Raw genomic sequence first — 22,222 nt, 5'->3', positions numbered from 1 at the left:
CCCAAGTCCTTCATATCAAATTGGCTTGACAACCAAACTTTAACCAATGAAATTACTCCTACATCATTTCCAATGAGCAGAATGTCATCAACATAAAGCACTAGGAACATTACTACTTTGTCTTGATGTCTTTTGTACACACATGGTTCATCAAGATTTTGTTCAAAACTAAATGATTTGATTGCTTGATCAAATCTGATGTTCCAAGACCTAGATGCTTTCTTAAGTCCATAAATGGACATTTTCAACTTGCATACCATATGCTCTTGGTTCTTTGCTATGAAACCTTTCGGTTGCAACATATAGATTTCTTCTTCAAGATTGCCATTGAGAAATGTAGTCTTGACATCCATTTTCCAAATCTCATAATCATAATGAGCAACAATGGATAAGAGAATTCTGATAGATTTAAGTATGGCTACTAGCGAAAAAGTTTCATCATAGTCAATGCCTTCTTTTTGTGTATACCCTTTTGCCACTAGTCTTACTTTAAAGGTTTCAACCTTTCCATCTATCGGTCTCTTCCTTTTGTAAACCCATTTGCAACCAACAGGTTTAATGCTGTTAGGTGCCTCTATAAGATCCCAAACTTGATTGGAATACATGGAATCTAATTCACATTTCATAGCCTGGACCCAATGATGTGCATCTATATCATTTATTACTTCATCATAAGTGTAGGGATCTGATTCAGCCTCTTCTGAGATAGCTTCATAAGTTTCTCTCAAACCTATAAATCTTATAGGAGGCTGAACAATTCTCCCACTACGATGAGGCACTTGTGTACTAGACATCTTATGAGTAGTATCTTGTGATGTATCCAATACAACCACATCATCCCTAGTTTTATCTAACGGTTGTTGATTTACAGATTCATTCATTTCAGCCAATACAACTCTACTTCTAGGAGTAAAATTATTCATATAGTCATTTTCCAAAAATCTAGCATTTGTACTAACAAAAACTTTGTTATCATTTCGACTATAGAATAAATAACCCCTAGTTTCTTTTGGATAACCCACAAGCAAACATACTTCTGATTTTGGTTCCAACTTATCAGGCTTCCCCTTTAGCACATGTGCTCGACAACCCCAAATGTGGAGATACCTCATACTAGGCTTACGCCCACTCCACAATTCCATGGGTGTTTTGGGAACAGATTTTGATGGAACTAAATTCAAAAGATGTATTGTTGTATCTAAGATACCCCCAAAAGAAAATTGGTAAAGTTGAATAACTCATCATAGACCTAACCATTTCCAAAAGAGTCCTATTCCTTCTCTCTGCTACACCATTTTGTTGAGGAGTTCCAGGTGCAGTTAATTGGGATATAATCCCATTTTGAATTAGGTAATCCTTGAAATCCCTAAGAAGGTATTCGCCACCTCGATCAGATCGAATGGCCTTTATGCATTTGCCTAATTGATTCTCAACTTCAGCCCTAAACTCTTTGAACTTTTCAAAGGCTTCGGACTTCCGTCTCATTAGGTACACATAACCATATCTTAAGTAATCATCTGTGAAAATGATGAAATACTCATAACCTCCTTTTGCTTTGGTTGACATAGGACCACATACATCAATATGAACTAATTCAAGCAACTCTTGGGCTCTTCTACCTTTTGCATTAAAATGTCGTTTGGTAATTTTACCTTCCAAACAAGTTCACATACTGGAAATTCATCAAAGTCCATGGGCTCTAAGAGTCCATCTTTGATTAGTCTTTGAATTCTATTTGAATTAATATGACCTAAACGCAAGTGCCAAAGATATGCACCACTAGAAGGAAACGTTCTCTTTAATGATTTTACATGAGAGTTACTATCAAATTCAGAATTGTATAATTCATGCTTATCAGAAGTTAAAATATAAAGACCATCCATAATATTGCCAGAACAAATAAACATTTTATCCTTCTTTATTACAACATTGTCTTTTAGGATAACACAATACCCATGTTTACCCAAATAAGTTGCAGAAATTAAATTCCTACGAACATTAGGTACAAACAGATAGTCTTCCAATATTAAAACCCTAGAACTGAAACATAAATTAAGCACTCCAACAGATACAACTGGAACTCTACTCCCATCCGCTAAGGTAAGAAACAATTCTCCTTCATTCAGCTTCCTAATCTCCTAGAACCCTTGCAAAGAATTGCAGATATGATTAGTACAACCTAAATCCACACACCAGGAATCCGTGGGATTCTGTACCAAACATATTTCAAGAAGAAAAGGACTTTTCATACCCTTGTTCTTGGCAGCTTTAAACTTTGGAAAATTCCTCTTCCAATGTCCTTTCTCACCACAATGGAAACACTTTCCTTTGAGCTTCTTTCCTTTGTCAGCAACCTCTAAGGCAATTTGCTTATCATCTTGCTTAGTGAAGTCCTTCTTCTTCTTCTTCTTACCCTTGCCTTTCGACTTAGGTTGAGAAGTAGAAGCTTCACCCACATTGGCTTCAACACTAGAAGTACCAAGGATGCCTTCCGCCGCTACCAATTCATTCATCAATTCAGACAAAGAATAAACCTTTTTGTTCATATTATAATTCAGTCTGAATTCCTTGAATGATTCCGGTAGTGACTAGAGTATCATATCCACTTGGGATTCTCCATCAATGTCGGCACCTAAAATTTCCAATGTATTCAAATTAGAGATCATTGTAAGACAATGCTCTCTCATTGAACTACCTTCAACCATTTTGATATTATAAATTTGCCTCATGGTTTCTTGCCTTGCTAAAAGGCCTTGCTCACCAAACATCTCCTTCAAACTATGCATTATGTCCGAAGCTAGTTCTACATCCTGCATTTGATGCTGTAGAACATTTGAGATAGATGTTAGGATATAGCACTTGGCCAACTCATTAGATTTCTGCCAACGATTATATCATTATTTTTCCTCAAAAGGAGCATCTAATGAAGAAAAGTTAGGACATGGTTGAGTAAGCACATATTTGTGCTCTTCAACTGTTAAAACAATGTCCAAATTTCTTTTCCAGTCAACATAGTTGGATCTAGTCAGTTTGTTTTAATTAAGAATAGAAACAAGTGGGCTAAATGATGCCATGTTCAAATCTGAAAATAATAAACATGAATATAATAAGTAAACTGGACATTATCAATTTAGCATATAAACATATAATATGGAACCTTAATAAAACCATAACATAATATATGCAACGACAACCCAATCCCATGTTTAAAATTCCTTGGAAGCAAGTAAATTATAAACACTATGATTGATTAAGAACTATTCTCATTATTAGTGCTATCATGATAACTCTTATCAAACACTAATAATATGCCCTTTTTTTCTTTAGCCTCTAAGTAATAATGACGTAGCTCCGAAGGGAGGTTAACATTAAACTTAGTCTAGTGTACACCATTGACTGAATTCTATGTGAGTCATTAAGTAACTCCACAGTAGCGTGGTCGTTCTTAATGTAAAAACACATATTATTCATCATTAAGAAGTTTAACCTGTAGTACTATGAATTAAACACCCTCCAAAGGGAGCAAGGCATATACGCCAAGGCGAGGTGCTTAATCACACTACAATAAACCGACAATGGAGGCCGTGAGATCCACCCCTTATATCTTTCTCCCACTAGATGTTTTAAATCAAAGGTTTTTTAAATATAAAACATGCATAATCTAAGTACACATTGCCCTGCTCTTTATATATGTAAAAAAAAAATACTTAGATAAAATTCTGAACCTTTAGTCCTCGATTGATCCTCGACAGATTCTTGATTAATTGAGAAAAGTTCTGGATGCCTGATTGATCCTCGACAGATTCTCGATCGATCGAGAAATCTTCTGTCAGCTCGATAGATTCTCGATCGATCGAGCTTCGCGAATTTTGAATTTTCCAGAATTTTTTCTAAAACAGTTTTTAACGTTTTCATGAACAAAACAACCATCATATGAACATAATGGACAGAGATTGATATCAAAACTGAATTTCATTGATGCTATAGCCTTAAAGTTCAGTTTGACATACTTAAACTAAAAATTAAACAACATCATAACATCAATATCAATTTTTATCAAAAACAATAATTTCAACATCCATGCAGAAAACTAATTTCTAACAACATAAAACTATTGTCAATAATTCCAAAACTCAAAACATGTTAAACAGATACAAAATGAGGACCGCTCTGATACCATTTGATGGAAATATGTATGTACACAGCGGAAAAAATAACGGATCTACTTCATTCTTAAAAGTTAACATGTACTATATGAGTTTTAGAATTTGAGAACAAGAGAGTGTACCTTGGAGTGGTGAATTTCAAAACCAAAGATCAGAAGCACTTGGGAACACTTTCAATCTTCACTCCAATTCCACTAACGCTCAAGATGTGTGGTCTCTCAATCAGTTTCAAAAGGAGAACGTCAAAAAGTATCTAACACTTCTTACACCACTTCGCAATAGTGTTCTTACAAAATTCTCTACAGAAGATTCTGTATGTTTCTCCCTTCGTTTCTAACTGATTATCTAATTGGGCTGGCCTTTTGGGCTTTTCCAATTGGGCTTAAGTGTGTGGCTTGGAGTGGGACCAAAAGGGACCAATAAGACACTAGCTCCAATGGGCTCGGACTTTTCTGTCAACTCTTGACAAGTCCAAAGTTACCATTAACTATATTTAATACTACTATATAAATATAGTTGCACTCTAGGCCTTATTTATAAATTATATCCCAAGACTTTATTGTACATGCAACCCCTTCATAAAATATTCGTAGTAACACAAAGTCATGAAAGAAGACTGCCACTTTGTAGATTACTACATCTTAATTCCTTCCTTGAGAACCCGGTTTAATCCTTTAAGTTGTTCATCATATATTTATGAAATCCAATTCCATAAATATATACTTTAGTAACTCCTTACTAAAGTGGTTAGGCCTAACTCTCTGAATAACTGAACCCATTAAACTTATTTAAAGGGAATATTTTATATATCCGTTAAGAGACTATGAATTTCATCTTGAGAATATATGTTCCATCAACACTAAATGTGGTTGCCCAACATACTGAGGTTTTGACCGTAACTATAGATCTCACTCTTGATATATCAAAGTAACTTACACTTCATGATCAGGTTCATTATCCTCTCAGGATTAAGAGTTCATGTAAATATAAGTCGTGAATTTATTATTCAGTCGTTAGGAGAATAATAAATCTCACAGCGGTCCAGTTCAATATGTTTTAACTCTTAAAACATATCACATACTAACTAGAAATCTCCATTTCCATGATCAAGATAAATCATCTTAGTTGATATGTTATAGTCTGGGCAGATGAAACGCCCTATTTCATCACCGACTACGAACTACATTTTGAGTTTACAAGGAACTTGTAATTTACATCTTCTGTGACTAAATTACATAAATCACATACAATGCATCTCATGGGCTATATGATAATGTCTCAATATTTATGTTACCATTATTTTTAGATAATAATAAAACAACTTTATTAATCACAACATTAAATCATACATAATGTCATACATAATAACATACATAACATCATACAATAGGATTTGAGGGCACACATCCTAACACTATTGTGGCAAGGCCCTGGCTTCACGCCATGGGAGCTGTACCTTTCACCCTGTACCTGAAGGTAAAGTATCCATCTGGGGATTAGGTAGAGGAGCTGGTGGGGAGCCAATCTATGGGCAGGCAGTGCATGGTGAAATACCCCAATTTGTTTTTAAGATTATCACCGTACCTTGTCATTTTTAATATAAAGTTGAGGTACTATATGTGTGTGCACAGTAAGATGGCAGTAGACAATTTTGTGGTGCTACAAATAGGTGAGAAAATTAAGGTTTTAGTACATATAATGTAGTGCGACAATTAAAATAATAAATAAATAAATAAAAGAGGAAGATGTTTTATGGGCTTATTGGAGACTAAAGATATAAGCTTAAGTGGGTTTTAAACTCCAACCCACTATCTCACCAAGCCCACATCTCTGATGCGTTAAAATATAAGGTAGAGGAAAAGATAAATTAGGGTTTTCATTAGCAGGGTTTCTTAGTAAAAGTGGATGCCAAAGAAAATTTGAGAGGGAAAAGGAGAGGTGGCGTGACAGAAGAAGGAGGCAAAATTGTTTTGGGGCACAAGGTTTGGCTACAAAATCAAGGTGAAAACTCCATCTTAATATTACTATACTGTTTATAAACCTTGAGATATATTTATGGTTTTGGCAATGTGGTAAGATTAAGTCATGTCAATTTGATTATAGTGGAAAGATGTTTATATATCACTGTTATTCAAATAGAGATCTGATAGTTATACTCTTATGTTTATGGTAGTGTTGTAATTTATATTGGTTACCCTCTAAATTTGAGGACTTTGGGTTTAACAAGAGATAATATATATATTAGATTAAATTGCTAGTATTCAGTACACGATTTCACTAGGCTACCCACGGTTAGTATTTTAGAACAAAATCTTGGACTTTCAATCTTAATTTTGAATATGGCTTTAACGTTTGGAGTTATACATATTAGGATAGCTTTATCGTTTTTCTTTGGATGTGTGTGTGTGTATATATATATATATATATATATATATATATTATAGGATGGCTTTAATGTTGTTTCGTTGGGATATATATATATATATATATATATATATATATATATATAATCCTAGTTTGGGCCACTGTGTGTATCCATGAACAAAGTCATGGATCAAAATATTATTCATGAGTATGGCCTTCACATTTTCATCGAAGTTATATAATTAAATCCTAAGTTGACCACTGTGTGTCTCTAGAGCAAGCCATGGATTACAAATCTCTATTCAGGTATATGGCTCTTACATTTTCATTGGGGTTTTATATTAAATCCTAGGTCAATGATATTTTGGCTACTGCCTTCCTCATGGCAATATGAGTTTCGATTAATGCAAGGGAATATTATTGGTTAGAATATCATTGGGTAGAGACACTTTAATTTAGTGTTAAAAGTGTTATTAGCTCGGCAAAGTTTTTTCCTAGTGAGTCAGTTTGTATAATTCGATAAATTTTATATTTTGTGGAGATATTAAGTAATTTCCATGATTGATTATAGGTCCTATTTAAGACTGTTTTGAGGATTTTTGGACGTTGTTTCGGCTGGACTTTCAAAGTGATTTAAGGGCTGTAAGTAATTATGCATAATATGCTCAAGTTTTGTCCATTAGGTTCTTAGAAGTTAAAAGTTTTCGAAAGTTTTGTATTTCAAACTTATATTTTCTAAAGTTTGTCAAAAGTATTTTTGCATCATTGTAAGAGGAATTTTGACTATTAAATAATGTTTTAAAGAGATACTTCGAATTTTAAATAACGTTTTGAATATTCCAAATCTTATCTAAATTCATGTTCCAGGGATTCGGGTCGTGACACATGGTGGCCGTGATTAGACACCAAACTGGAAGGGAGTCCTCAGCCTCTGCTAGGCGGGACTTATAACAATCAAAGGTGTCGGTGTTGTCTCTGGAGGTAGAGGTAGAAGGGGCAAAGTGCGAGTAGTTGGAAAGAGTTGTTATTGGCGATGATGAAGAGAAGTTATTTCGTTTCAAAGTTCAGCTGCCTCCTCCGGAGAGGCAAGAGCTGATAGATTTTCTTAGAAAAAATATTGATGTGTTTGCGTGGAGCACCTATGAAACTCTTGGCGTGGATCCAAATTTCATTTTTCATCGTTTAAACATCAGTCCATCCGCCATCCCCAAGAAACAACCACCTCGGCACTCATCTAGGGAACATTTTGACGCTATCAAGAGGGAAGTGCTCAAGCTCAAGTAGGCAGGGGCCATAAATGAGGTATTTTACCCCAAGTGGCTGGCCAACACAATGGTGGTGAAAAAGAAAACTGGTAAATGGAGAGTGTGTGTAGACTTTACAGATTTAAATAAAGCCTGCCCAAAGGACCTTTTCCCCCTTCCTCGGATAGGTTAATTAGTGGACGCAACTGTAGGCCATCCTCGAATGAGCTTTTTGGACACCTTTCAGGGCTATTATCAGATACCATTGGCTCTAGGCAATTAGGAAAAGACTGCTTTTCTAACACCCATTGGGAATTACCACTACAAAGTGATGCCCTTTGGATTGAAAAATGTAGGGTCTATCTACCAGAGGATGATGACTAGGATGTTTGAAGCTCAGTCGGTCAAAAATATTGAGTTGTATATAGATGATATGGTGGTAAAGAGTAAAGTAGAGTCTGAGCATATAGATGACCCCGAGAATATCTACGAGATATTGAGGAAACAAAAATTGCGCCTTAATGCCGCTAAGTGTTCTTTTGGCGTAGGCTCTAGCAAGTTTCTAGGTTATATAGTTACCCACCGCAGAATTGAAGTTGTCCTTAATCAGATTAGAGAAATTAACAACCTATAGACTCCTCGAAATCCTAAAGAGATCCGAAAGTTGACAGGAATGACTGCCGCTTTGAACCGATTTATTTCTCGGTCAACAGACAAGTGTAGGCCCTTCTTCCAGTTGTTGCACAAGTGGAAGGGATTTGAATGGATAGAGGAATGTTCCTCGGCCTTCCAGTGATTGAAGGAATATCTTTCTCGCCCACCTATTATGTCCAAGCCCGAGGAGGAGGAGGTTCTATTTGCCTACATTGTTGTGGCCTTACACGTGGTGAGTTTGGTGCTGATACGGGTTGATGATGGGGTGCAGAGATCAATTTATTATGTGAGCAAATCACTACATGAGGCGGAGGTTCTCTATTTACCATTGAAAAAGGCCATCTTGGTAGTAGTACATGCTACACGAAAGCTCCCACATTACTTCTAGGTTCACACTCTTGTGGTTCTAACCCAACTCCCTCTTCGATCACTGCTTTGGAAAGCTGATTACACAGGGAGGATTGCAAAATGGGGAACAATCCTAGGAGCTTTCTATATAGTGTATACGCCTCACACTTCTATAAAGGGTTAGGTCTTTGCAAATTTGATGGCTGAGTTCACCAAGCCTTCCCTAGAAGAAAATGGTGAAAGGCTAAACATGGATGGAAAATCAATTAGGATAATCTCCTTGTAGGAACCTCTATCTTGGAAGGTGTATGTTGATGGCGCAGCAAATCAAAGGGAATCAGGAGTAGGGCTAGTTGTAGTATCTCCTGTTAGTTGGCACTGATTACTTCACCAAGTGGGTTGAAGCTGAGCCCCTGTCAAATATCAGAGATGTGGAAGCCAAGAGGTTTATGTGGAAAAATATTGTCACTCAGTTTGGGATCTCTCACACTCTCATCTCGGACAATGTTTTTCAATTTGATAGCAATGCCTTTAGGAGGTACTGTTGTGATTTGGGCATTAAGAATAGGTACCCACCCTGGCTTATCCATAGGGGAATGGACAGGCCGAGGCTGTCAATAAGGTCATAGTGAGTGAACTCAAGAAGAGGCTGGATGATGCAAAGGGTAAATAGGTGGAAGAGCTGCCACACGTTCTTTGGACTTATCAAACTACCCCTTGTAGGTCAACAAGGGAGACACCCTTTTCAATGACCTATGGAGCTGAAGCTGCGATTCCTCTTGAGATTGGATTCCCAATGCAGAAGACGGGCTTATTCACTCTGGACAGCAATGACAACCTACTAGAAAAAGGCCTGGAACTAATTGAAGAACGGAGAGAAAATGACAAGGTTCAATTAGCATATTATCAGCAAAGGCTTAAACAGGGGTATGACTCAAGCGTGAAGTTAAGATCATTAGCCCCTTGGGACTTGGTATTGAGAAAGGTTGTGGGTACGACAAAAAACCCATCACCGGGAAAGTTAGGGCCCAATTTGGAAGGGGATCATATCGTATCACCTCGGTAGCTGGGTGCATACTTCCTAGAATATCTGGACGAAAATGATGTACCACACCCCTAGAATGTAAATAACAGGTGAATGTATTATTACTAATGAAAGGCACACCTGCCGTGTTTTTCTTAAAGCTATGTGTCCTCTCTGTTACTTGTTTGAATATTAAACAAAACCTTGGTCACGATTGGTTCCTCGAACCACATACCCCGGGTAAATTAATATTCATAGTTACTTGTTTGAATATTAAATAGAACCTTGGTCATGCCTGGTTCCTCGGACCACATACCTTGGGTAAATTAATATTCTTAGTTATAGTTTGAATTTAAACAGAACCCCGGTCATGCCTGGTTCCTCGGACCACATACCTTAGGAAAATTAATATTCTTAGTTACATGTTTGAATATTAAATATAACATTGGTCATCCCTGGTTCCTTGGACAATATACCTTGGGTAAATAAATATTCTTAGTTAGTTGTTTGTATATGAAATAGAACCTTGGTCATGCCTAGTTCCTCGGATTTCATAACTTGGGTAAATTAATATTCTTAGTTACTTGTATGAATATTAAGCAGAACCTTGGCCATCCCTGATTCCCCAGACCACATACCTTGGGAAAATTAATATTCTTAGTTACTTGTTTGAATATTAAACAAAACCTTGGTCATGCCTAATTCCTCGGACCACATACCTTGGGTAAATTAATATGGTCATGCCTGGTTCCTCGGATTGCATACCTTGGGTAAATTAATATTCTTAGTTACTTGTTTGAATATTAAACATAACATTGGTCAAGCCTGGTTCCTTGGACAATATACCTTGGGTAAATAAATATTCTTAGTTAGTTGTTTGAATATGAAATAGAACCTTGGTCATGCCTGGTTCCTCGGATTGCATACCTTGGGTAAATTAATATTCTTAGTTACTTGTTTGAATACTATACAGAACCTTGGTCATGCCTGGTTCCTTAGACCACATACCTTGGGAAAATTAATATTCTTAGTTACTTGTTTGAATATTAAACAGAACCTTGGTCAAGCCTGGTTCCTCGGACAATATACCTTGGGTAAATTAATACTCTTAGTTACTTGTTTAGGTATTAAACTGAACCTTGGTCATGCCTGGTTCCTCGGACCACATACCTTGGGTAAATTAATTTTCTTAGTTACTTGTTTGAATATTAAACAGAACCTTGGTCATGCCTGATTCCTCGGACCACATACCTTGGGTAAATTAATATTCTTAGTTACTTGTTTAAGTATTAAACAGAACCTTGGTCATGCCTGGTTCCTCGGACCACATACCTTGGGTATATAAATATTCTTAGTTACTTGTTTGAATATTAATCAGAACCTCGGTCATGCCAGGTTCCTCAGACTACATACCTTAGGTAAATTAATATTCTTAGTTACTTGTTTGAATATTAAATAGAACCTAGGTCATACTCGGTTCCTCGGACCACATTCCTTAGGTAAATTAATATTCTCAGTTATATGTTTGAGTATTAAACAAAACCTCGGTCATGCCTGGTTCCTCAGACCATATACCTTGGGTAATTAATATTCTTAGTTACTTGTTTGAATATTAAACAGAACATTGGTCATGCCTGGTTCCTCGGACTACATACCTTGGCTAAATAAATATTCTTAGTTATTTGTTTGAATATTAAACAGAACCTTGGTCATGCCTGGTTCCTCGGACCACATACCTTAGGTAAATTAATATTCTTAGTTACTTGTTTGGATATTAAATAGAACCTTAGTCATGCCTGGTTCCTCGCACCAGGTATAAATTAATATTCTTAGTTACTTGTTTGAATATTAAACAAAACCTCGATCATGCCTGGTTCATTGGACCATATACGTTGGATAAATTAATATTCTTTGTCACTTGTTTGGATATTAAATATAATATTTGTCATGCTTGGTTTCTCGGACTACATAATATTAAACAGAACATTGGTCCTGCCTGGTTCCTCAGACTACATACCTTAGGTAAATTAATATTCTTTGTTACTTGTTTGAATATTAAACAGAACCTTGGTCATGCTCGGTTCCTTAGACCACATTCCTTGGGTAAATTAATATTCTTAGTTACTAGGTTGAATATTAAACAAAACCTCGGTCATGCGTGGTTCCTTGGACCACATTCCTTGGGTAAATTAATATTCTTAGTTACTTGTTTGAATATTAAACAAAAACTCGATCATGCCTGGTTCATCGGACCATATACCCTGGATAAATTAATATTCTTTGTCACTTGTTTGGATATTCAATAGAATATTTGTCATGCTTGGTTTCTCGGACTATCTACCTTGGGTAAATAAATATTCTTAGTTACTTGTTTGATTATTAAACAGAACCTTGGTCATGCCTGGTTCCTCGGACCACATACCTTTGGTAAATTAATATTCTTAGTTACTTGTTTGGATATTAAATAGAACCTTAGTCATGCCTGGTTCCTCGGACCAGGTATAAATTAATATTCTTAGTTACATATTTGAATATTAAACAAAACCTCGGTCATGCCTGGTTCATTGGACCATATACGTTGGATAAGTTAATATTCTTTGTCACTTGTTTGGATATTCAATAGAATATTTTTCATGCTTGGTTTCTCGGACTACATACCTTGGGTAAATAAATATTCTTAGTTACTTGTTTGATTATTAAACAGAACCTTGGTCATGCCTGGTTCCTCGGACCACATACCTTTGGTAAATTAATATTCTTAGTTACTTGTTTGGATATTAAATAGAACCTTAGTCATGTCTGGTTCCTCGGACCAGGTATAAATTAATATTCTTAGTTACATATTTGAATATTAAACAAAACCTCGATCATGCCTGGTTCATTGGACCATATACGTTGGATAAATTAATATTCTTTGTCACTTGTTTGGATATTAAATATAATATTTGTCATGCTTGGTTTCTCGGACTACATACCTTGGGTAAATAAATATTCTTAGTTACTTGTTTGAATATTAAACAGAACATTGGTCATGCCTGGTTCCTCAGACTACATACCTTAGGTAAATTAATATTCTTTGTTACTTTTTGAATATTAAACAGAACCTTGGTCATGCCCGGTTCCTTAGACCACATTCCTTGGGTAAATTAATATTCTTAGTTACCAGGTTGAATATTAAACAAAACCTCGGTCATGCGTGGTTCCTTGGAGCATATATGTTGGATAAATTAATATTCTTAGTTACTTGTTTCAATATTAAACAGAACATTGGTCATGCGTGGTTCCTTGGATTACATATCTTGGGTAAATAAATATTCTTAGTTACTTGTTTGAATATTAAACAGAACCTAGGTCATGCCTAGTTCCTCAGACCACATTCCTTGGGTAAATTAATATTCTTAGTTACTTGTTTGAATATTAAACAAAAACTCGATCATGCCTGGTTCATCGGACCATATGCCCTGGATAAATTAATATTCTTAATTACTTGTTTAAATATTAAACAGAACATTGGTCATACCAGGTTCCTCGGACTACATACCTTGGATAAATAAATATTCTTAGTTACTTGTTTGAATATTAAACAGAACCTTGGTTATACCTGGTTCCTCGGACCACATAACTTAGGTAAATTAATATTCTTAGTTACTTGTTTGGACATTAAACAGAATCTAGGACATGTCTGGTTCCTCGGACCACATACCTTGGGTAAATTAATATGGTCATGCCTGGTTCCTTGGATTGCATACCTTGGGTAAATTAATATTCTTAGTTACATGTTTGAATATTAAAACAAAACATTGGTCATCCCTGGTTCCTTGGACAATATACCTTGGGTAAATTAATATTCTTAGTTACTTGTTTGAATATAAAACAGAAACTTGGTCATGCCTGGTTCCTCAGACATACCTTGGGCAAATTAATATTCTTAGTTACTTGTTTGAATATTAAACAGAACCTTGGTCATGCTGGTTCCTCATACCACATACCTTAGGAAAATTAATATTCTTAATTACTTGTTTTAATATTAAACAGAACATTGGTCATGCCTGGTTCATTGGACCATATACGTTGGATAAGTTAATATTCTTTGTCACTTGTTTGAATATTCAATAGAATATTTGTCATGCTTGGTTTCTCGGACTACATACCTTGGATAAATAAATATTCTTAGTTACTTGTTTGAATATTAAACAGAACCTTGGTCATGCATGATTCCTCAGACTACATACTTTAGGTACATTAATATTCTTTGTTACTTGTTTGAATATTAAACAGAACCTTGGTCATGCCCGGTTCCTTGGACCACATTCCTTGGGCAAATTAATATTCTCAGTTACTTGTTTGAATATTAAACAAAACCTCGGTCATGCCTTGTTCCTTGGAGCATATATGTCGGATAAATTAATATTCTTAGTTACTTGTTTCAATATTGAACAGAACATTGGTCATGCCTGGTTCCTTGGATTACATATCTTGGGTAAATAAATATTCTTAGTTACTTGTTTGAATATTAAACAGAACCTTGGTCATGCCTAGTTCCTCAGACCACATACCTTGGGTAAATTAATATTCTTTATTACTTGTTTGAATAAAAAATAGAACCTTGGTCATGCCTGGTTCCTCGAACCACATACCTTGGGTAAATTAATATTCTTGATTACTTGTTTGAATATTAAACAGAACATTGGTCATGCTTGGTTCCTCGAACTACATACCTTGGATAAATAAATAGTCTTAGTTACTTGTTTGAATATTAAACAGAACCTTGGTTATGTCTGGTTCCTCGGACCACATACCTTGGGTAAATTAATATTCTTAGTTACTTGTTTGGATATTAAACAGAATCTTGGACATGTCTGGTTCCTCGGAGCACATACCTTGGGTAAATTAATATGGTCATGCCTGGTTCCTCGGATTGCATACCTTGGGTAAATTAATATTCTTAGTTACTTGTTTGAATATTAAACAGAACATTGGTCATGCCTGGTTCCTCGGACTATATACCTTGAGTAAATAAATATTCTTTGTTAGTTGTTTGAATATTAAATAGAACCTTGGTCATGCCTGGTTTCTCGGATTGCATACCTTGGGTAAATTAATATTCTTAGTTACTTGTTTGAATATTAAACAGAACCTTGGTCATGCGGGTTCCTCATACCACATACCTTAGGAAAATTAATATTCTTAATTACTTGTTTTAATATTAAACAGAACATTGGTCGTGCCTGATTCCTTGGACCACATACCTTGGGTAAATTAATATTCTTGGTTACTTGTTTGAATATGAAATAGAACCTTGGTCTTGCCTGGTTCCTCGGACCACATACCATTGGTAAATTGATATTCTTAGTTACTTGTTTGAATATTAAACAGAACCTCGGTCATGCCTGGTTCCTCAGACTACATACCTTAGGTAAATTAATATTCTTAGTTACTTGTTTGAATATTAAATAGAACCTTGGTCATGCCCGGTTCCTCGGACCACATTCCTTGGGTAAATTAATAATCTCAGTTACATGTTTGAATATTAAACAAAACCTCGGTCATGCCTGGTTCCTTGGACCATATACGTTGGATAAATTAATATTCTTAGTTACTTGTTTGAATATTAAACAGAACATTGGTCATGCCTGGTTCCTCGGACTACATACCTTCGGTAAATAAATATTCTTAGTTACTTGTTTGATTATTAAACAGAACCTTGGTCATGCCTGGTTCCTCGGACCACATACCTTTGGTAAATTAATATTCTTAGTTACTTGTTTGGATATTAAATAGAACCTTAGTCATGCCTGGTTCCTCGGACCAGGTATAAATTAATATTCTTAGTTACACATTTGAATATTAAACAAAACCTCGGTCATGCCTGGTTCATTGGACCATATACGTTGGATAAGTTAATATTCTTTGTCACTTGTTTGAATATTCAATAGAATATTTGTCATGCTTGGTTTCTCGGACTACATACCTTGGATAAATAAATATTCTTAGTTACTTGTTTGAATATTAAACAGAACCTTGGTCATGCATAATTCCTCAGACTACATACTTTAGGTACATTAATATTCTTTGTTACTTGTTTGAATATTAAACAGAACCTTGGTCATGCCCGGTTCCTTAGACCACATTCCTTGGGTAAATTAATATTCTTAGTTACCAGGTTGAATATTATACAAAACCTCGGTCATGCGTGGTTCCTTGGGTAAATTAATATTCTTAGTTACTTGTTTGAATATAAAACAGAAACTTGGTCATGCCTGGTTCCTTGGATTACATATCTTGGGTAAATAAATATTCTTAGTTACTTGTTTGAATATTAAACAGAACCTAGGTCATGCCTAGTTCCTCGGACCACATACCTTTGGTAAATTAATATTCTTAGTTACTTGTTTGGATATTAAATTGAACCTTGGTCATGCCTGGTTTCTCGGACTAGGTATAAATTAATATTCTTAGTAACTTGCTTGAATATTAAACAGAACATTGGTTATACTTGTTTCCCCAGACTACATTCCTTAGTTAAATAAATATTCTTAGTTACTTGTTTGAATATTAAACAGAACCTTGGTTATGTCTGGTTCCTCGGACCACATACCTTGGGTAAATTAATATTCTTAGTTACTTGTTTGGATATTAAAAAGAATCTTGGTCATGTCTGGTTCCTCGGAGCACATACCTTGGGTAAATTAATATGGTCATGCTTGGTTCCTTGGATTGCATACTTTGGGTAAATTAATATTCTTAGTTACTTGTTTGAATATTAAACAGAACATTGGTCATGCCTCGTTCCTCGGACTATATACCTTGAGTAAATAAATATTCTTTGTTAGTTGTTTGAATATTAAATAGAACCTTGGTCATGCTTGGTTTCTCGGATTGCATACCTTGGGTAAATTAATATTCTTAGTTACTTGTTTGAATATAAAACAGAAACTTGGTCATGCCTGGTAACTCAGACCATATACCTTGGGAAAATTAATACTCTTAGTTACTTGTTTTGGTATTAAACAGAACCTTGGTCATGCCTGGTTCCTCGGACCATATACCTTGTGTAATTAATATTCTTAGTTACTTGTTTGAATATCAAACAGAACCTTGGTCATGCCTGGTTCCTCGGACCACATACCTTTGGTAAATTGATATTCTTAGTTACTTGTTTGAATATTAAACAGAACCTCGGTCATTCCTGGTTCCTCAGACTACATACCTTAGGTAAATTTATATTCTTAGTTACTTGTTTGAATATTAAATAGAACCTTGGTCATGCCCGGTTCCTTGGACCACATTCCTTGGGTAAATTAATATTCTCAGTTACTTGTTTGAATATTAAACAAAACCTTGGTTATGCCTGGTTCCTTGGACCATATACGTTGGATAAATTAATATTCTCAGTTACTTGTTTGAATATGAAACAGAACATTGGTCATGCCTGGTTCCTCGGACTACATACGTTGGGTAAATAAATATTCTTAGTTACTTGTTTGAATATTAAACAGAACATTGGTCATGCTTGGTTCATCGGACCACATACCTTTGGTAAATTAATATTCTTAGTTACTTGTTTGGATATTTAATAGAAACTTGGTCATGACTGGTTCCTTGGACCAAGTATAAGATAATATTCTCAGTTACTTGTTTGAATATTAAACAAAACCTTGGTTATGCCTGGTTCGTTGGACCATATACGTTGGATAAATTAATATTCTCAGTTACTTGTTTGAATATAAAACAGAACATTGGTCATGCCTGGTTCCTCGGACTACATACGTTGGGTAAATAAATATTCTTAGTTACTTGTTTGAATATTAAATAGAACCTTGGCCATGCCTGATTTGTCGGAGCATATACCTTAGGTAAATTAATATTCTTAGTTACTTGTTTGATATTAAACTGAAATTTGGTCATGCCTGGTTCCTTAGATCGCATGCCTTGGGTTGATTAATATTTCTTGAGCAAGTGTCAGTGGATTAAACAGAGTCTTAGTCATGCCTGTCTCTTGGACCCATGCCTTGGGTAAATTAACTCCTTGCAGTTTCACTAGAGATGGGACCTCGGCATATTCATCATCCTGGGAACGTGAGGACTCATTCTAGGCTTTGGTTTAAAGATCTTGAAGGTACATTCGCAATGTACTCTTAACATGAGAAACCTCAAACACGTCTTTCTTTGCTAAGTGTTTTATTATACAGATTTCAATAGCAACACTTAGTTATTTTTCTCACTATCTACGTGGGCTTAATTTGCTTAATTTAACATCAATTCATTACTGTCAGCTTTTTGTTAAGATATGAGTTTTCACCCTTAAAAGCTTCATTAATTTAATCTCTCAACAAAAGGTAGGACATTTTTTTTTGGGTTAACAGGGAAACTTAAATTAAAAAAACTAGGAATTACAAAGTCTAGGGTAGGCCACACCCCAAGCATTAGCCAATAGGAAGGCAGGACATTTACCACAACCAGTCAGAGACAAACATTGCCCAAAAAAAAAAGAAAAAAGAAAAAAGAAAATTCATTTGCTATAAAACAAAAGTCAACATCTCTTCATTGATTAAAAGTGAGGTTACATCTTAACCCATGGCAAACTACCATGACAAAAGGAAAGTACATAAGATATAAAATAAAAAAGAAGAAAAGTGGTCCCACGTTAGGCCTTGGTTGGAGCAAGAGGGTCTTCTTTGTTGCCTGACTTAAGGACAAGAGGTTCAGTGGCCTTAGGATCACCTTCCTTGGATTTGGGTTCAACCTCCTTTACCTTGGGAGCAGCATCCTTGACCTTGGAAGCAGCCTCTAAGACCTTGGCCTCTGGCAGGAGCTTGGCCTCCTTACCTTTGCCTTTATCCATTGGTCGAGAATCACCCTAGCCAGCCCCCTTACCCTTCGACACCTCTACCCCCTGGCCTTGGTCACCAGCTTTGCTAGGCCCTTTGGAGACCTCAAGAGGAGGAAGAGGGCTTGGGTGGTAGAGGGCTACTCAGAGGCAATTGGCGCAAGGGCAGCATTTGCTCTAGGGCCCATAAGTGCTGCTGGAGCTTTGCGGATGTCTAGGGGTATTTCTGAATTTCCTCCACTCCAAAGTAGCAAGGACCCCAACCAGGTTGAGTGCCTTTATCCACACCTCCTGGCAGTGTTCCCTGAAAACCTCGGCCAACTCCTCCGCCAGACAGACCTCAGTCTCCTACACCCCGAGGGTGTAGGATTTCTGCTCCAAGGCCTTCGCAACTTCCTTAGCCGCTTGAACAGCCTCCTTGGCCTTCTCCAATTCTACCTTTACATCCAGGACCTGCTATTTGGCTGTGGCCAGCTCTATCTTTTTGTGCTGCTACTCAGCTTGGTCCTAGGCATTCTTCAGGCCGCCTCAGTGCTCTTCTGCCCCTTCTCCTCAGCGGTTAGCTTCACAGTGAGCTCTCGGTTCTTTTTCTCAGCGGTGCCCAAGGCCTTGCTGGTCTCAGCGCGGAGGTTGGCCTTAACCCTAACCTTATTCTAGGCATCTTTCACCCACTCCTCGGCCATAAATACCTCCTAGATGGCCTGCATAAAAATGACAAAGGAATACATTATTAAATAAGAGAAATGTGACCTAACATGATGTCTGTAAGGCATGCCGAGAAACTTACCAAGGCCAGATCCCTCTTCAGGGATAGAAAGAGGTCTGGCTGCCTTACATTCCTCAATGCAGCAATATCCTTCGGCAATATGAGGGGTTGTTCTAGGGTTTCGGCAAGGTAGTGGGCGTGCCCTTTCTGGAACTCCCTAATGGTGGAGTTCCACGGTATGGTTGCCCCATCTAGCTCCAACCGAGGGCCCCATACTAGATTCTGAAGGTGCACCTTGGCCAAGTTCTAATCCTCCTTGCTTTCGACCGAGGAGGCCCTCCATTTGCCCTTGGCTGTCTTTTGCTGCTTGGGGGGAACCCCTTCCTTTAAAGGGACCAATTCCCCCTCCTTAGCCACCTCATTCTCCTTTTTCCTTTTATTCAGGTTGGCAAGGGCAAATGGGTTAACTAGAGGAGGAGTAGGAGGGGGAAGAGCAAAAGGAGGTTGAGACCCCAAGGCATCCTTAGGCGCTGACCCCTTAGCTCTGTTCGCAAGGAGCTCAGGCAAACCCTTCTTCTTATCCAGTGGCATCTTTTCCTCTTCTTCTTCCTCCGAGCTAATAAATACGTACATAATGACCAATCCAGAGGTATGGACTCTTGAAGATCTGTCAAGCTTGTCCTCCGAATTCTAGACTTGAATCACTCCCTACTTCTTTCACTCTTTCTTAAGCCAGAACTGGTCTATCTTCGCCTCAAGTGATAGGTACGAGGAAGCTGTCTCTTCTCTCAGAGCCGCTACTTCACCGAGAGAGCAATGGGAGGGTAGTTTAACTAGGACTGTGCCCTCTCGGGCTAGGAATCTGAGCACCGAGACGTCAATCTGAGCGAGCAGAGGATCACTTGCTCTGATCGCGTTGCCGACATCTTGAAACTTGTCAGACCGAGGTTGGAAGTTGAGGATGAGGTGGATAGCTTGTAGTTGCCTGCCCTCGCTTACAAACATATTGGATCCCAACACTCTGTTGAGATCGGGAATGTTGATGAAGTTTATATTAGGGGCCACGTATCTTTTATCTACAAAAAAAGCCGAGAAACAAAGCCACAGTTAGAAAGGCAAGTCATCAGTCGGAAGAAATCCAATTACTAATAAAATGAAGAAACAAACTATAATGCTGATTCCCGTACTAAAGGACCTAAACCTAGGGTACCCCACCTGGTGCTCCCTCCTAGGTTGGGCAGTGAAGACCGTCATGCCATTCACCCGAGACAATTAAAAAGTCATCATTCATGCCCTTGTTGGACTTGGGGAGACACGAGACGAGCCTAACCACAGAAGATCTAAACTTAAGGTAATAGCCCGCATCTGCAAGCAGATGGCACTCGTACATCCAAGCCACGTTGTGCCAAGTGAGTCCTAACCCCATGTGCTTGTTGAGCGTGTCCACGCTACCCAAGACCCTAAACAGGTTGGGCGTGCATTAGTGGGGTCATATCCTATGGGTGATCAGGTAGTCCTTGGTCACTCTACCCATGGGAAGCCTCATTCCCCCTTCAATGAAGGTGATCATAGGAATGACGACCTCCCCTTCCTTTTTGAAGGTATGCCAATCACCTAGAGGGCAATACTGCAAGGAAATCCCCTGGGGAATGCAATATAGGGCCCTAAACCCCTCTATGCCTGTGAGGGTATCTACTAAATGAGCAAACCTACCCATCTAAACAAATTAAGGAGTGGGGAAAGAAACTTTTGTGAGGAAAGAAATGGAAGACAGAGAGCCGAGGAGACTGGCCGAGGAAAAAAGAAACCTTGAGGGAACTTATGAAAATAAGGGCAGAAGTCACTTCAGGAGCTTATTGAAAGTCTGAAGATTTGGGGAATCTTGGAAGTTTGAAGATTTGGAAAGTTGGAGAAATAAATCCCCTAGGTGCCTTATATAGGAAGTAGAGTTAGGCGGGAGTTATCCCACCCCGAATTTCGAGGAGAAATCCTAGCCCTAGGATCTCCATCTCACCGTAAGACGTGGGAGACAAAGCGCCGCCTAGAGCATTAAATGAGATGTTGCAGACTCCGAAGCGCCAAGAGCGGTTACAGGGCATGCGAATTGACACTCTCACATGGAAAATTCAAAGAAGTGTGGGAAGAAATTACTTAAGGTTAAAACCCCCTTTTTCTCCTCAGAAAAGAGGGAAAAAAAATTGAAGTTTTGAGGGGCTATTGTGGGGTACAACAAATTAATAAGATAGCAATGCCACGTGTCATACCCACGACCGAGGAGTCTAGTGCAGTTTTGAGGAGACCATCCCCTCAGATAGTGAGGCCAGGGAGGCGAGCCATGGCCACGTCATTGACACATCATTAGAGGAGACCACACTGTAGGGGAAGGACTTCAGAGAGGGGGCTCGGCCTGTCGTGTTTGAAGGGATGGAAGTTGCCACCACATTAATTACACCCCACCAAACCCTCTGGCTACATTTATGTGGAGAAGACCCCTGAACAGTGCTATCTTGGTTGCTGCAACTCACAGAAGACTGGGGTGGGCGTCTGATGGGACAACTACTCGAGTAGTGGCCTACATAATCAACAAATGGAGGGCCAAGATCAGTTGAAAGAGGCAATATAATGTAGGAGATCCTCTAGTTGAAAGAGGCTGCATAATCAACATTGTGTTGGTCAATTTGGGCCCTAATCCCGTTACTTCTTGGGCTTAGGATCTAAACCGTGCCCTTACAGGAATCATTGTTGATTGAAAATTGGTAGTAAAAATTGGGTTTTCTAGGGTTGTTTATGAAAAAAATTAATTAGATTTTTTGATGTGTTTTGTTTGATTCTTTGTTTTATTTCATATGTGTTAAGTTTAGGAATTGTTTTAGTTTCACTATTAAT

This window comes from Castanea sativa, chromosome 8, assembly GCF_040712315.1.
Source record: "Castanea sativa cultivar Marrone di Chiusa Pesio chromosome 8, ASM4071231v1".
Classification (NCBI taxonomy): domain Eukaryota; kingdom Viridiplantae; phylum Streptophyta; class Magnoliopsida; order Fagales; family Fagaceae; genus Castanea; species Castanea sativa.
This window is presented reverse-complemented; position numbering follows the sequence as displayed.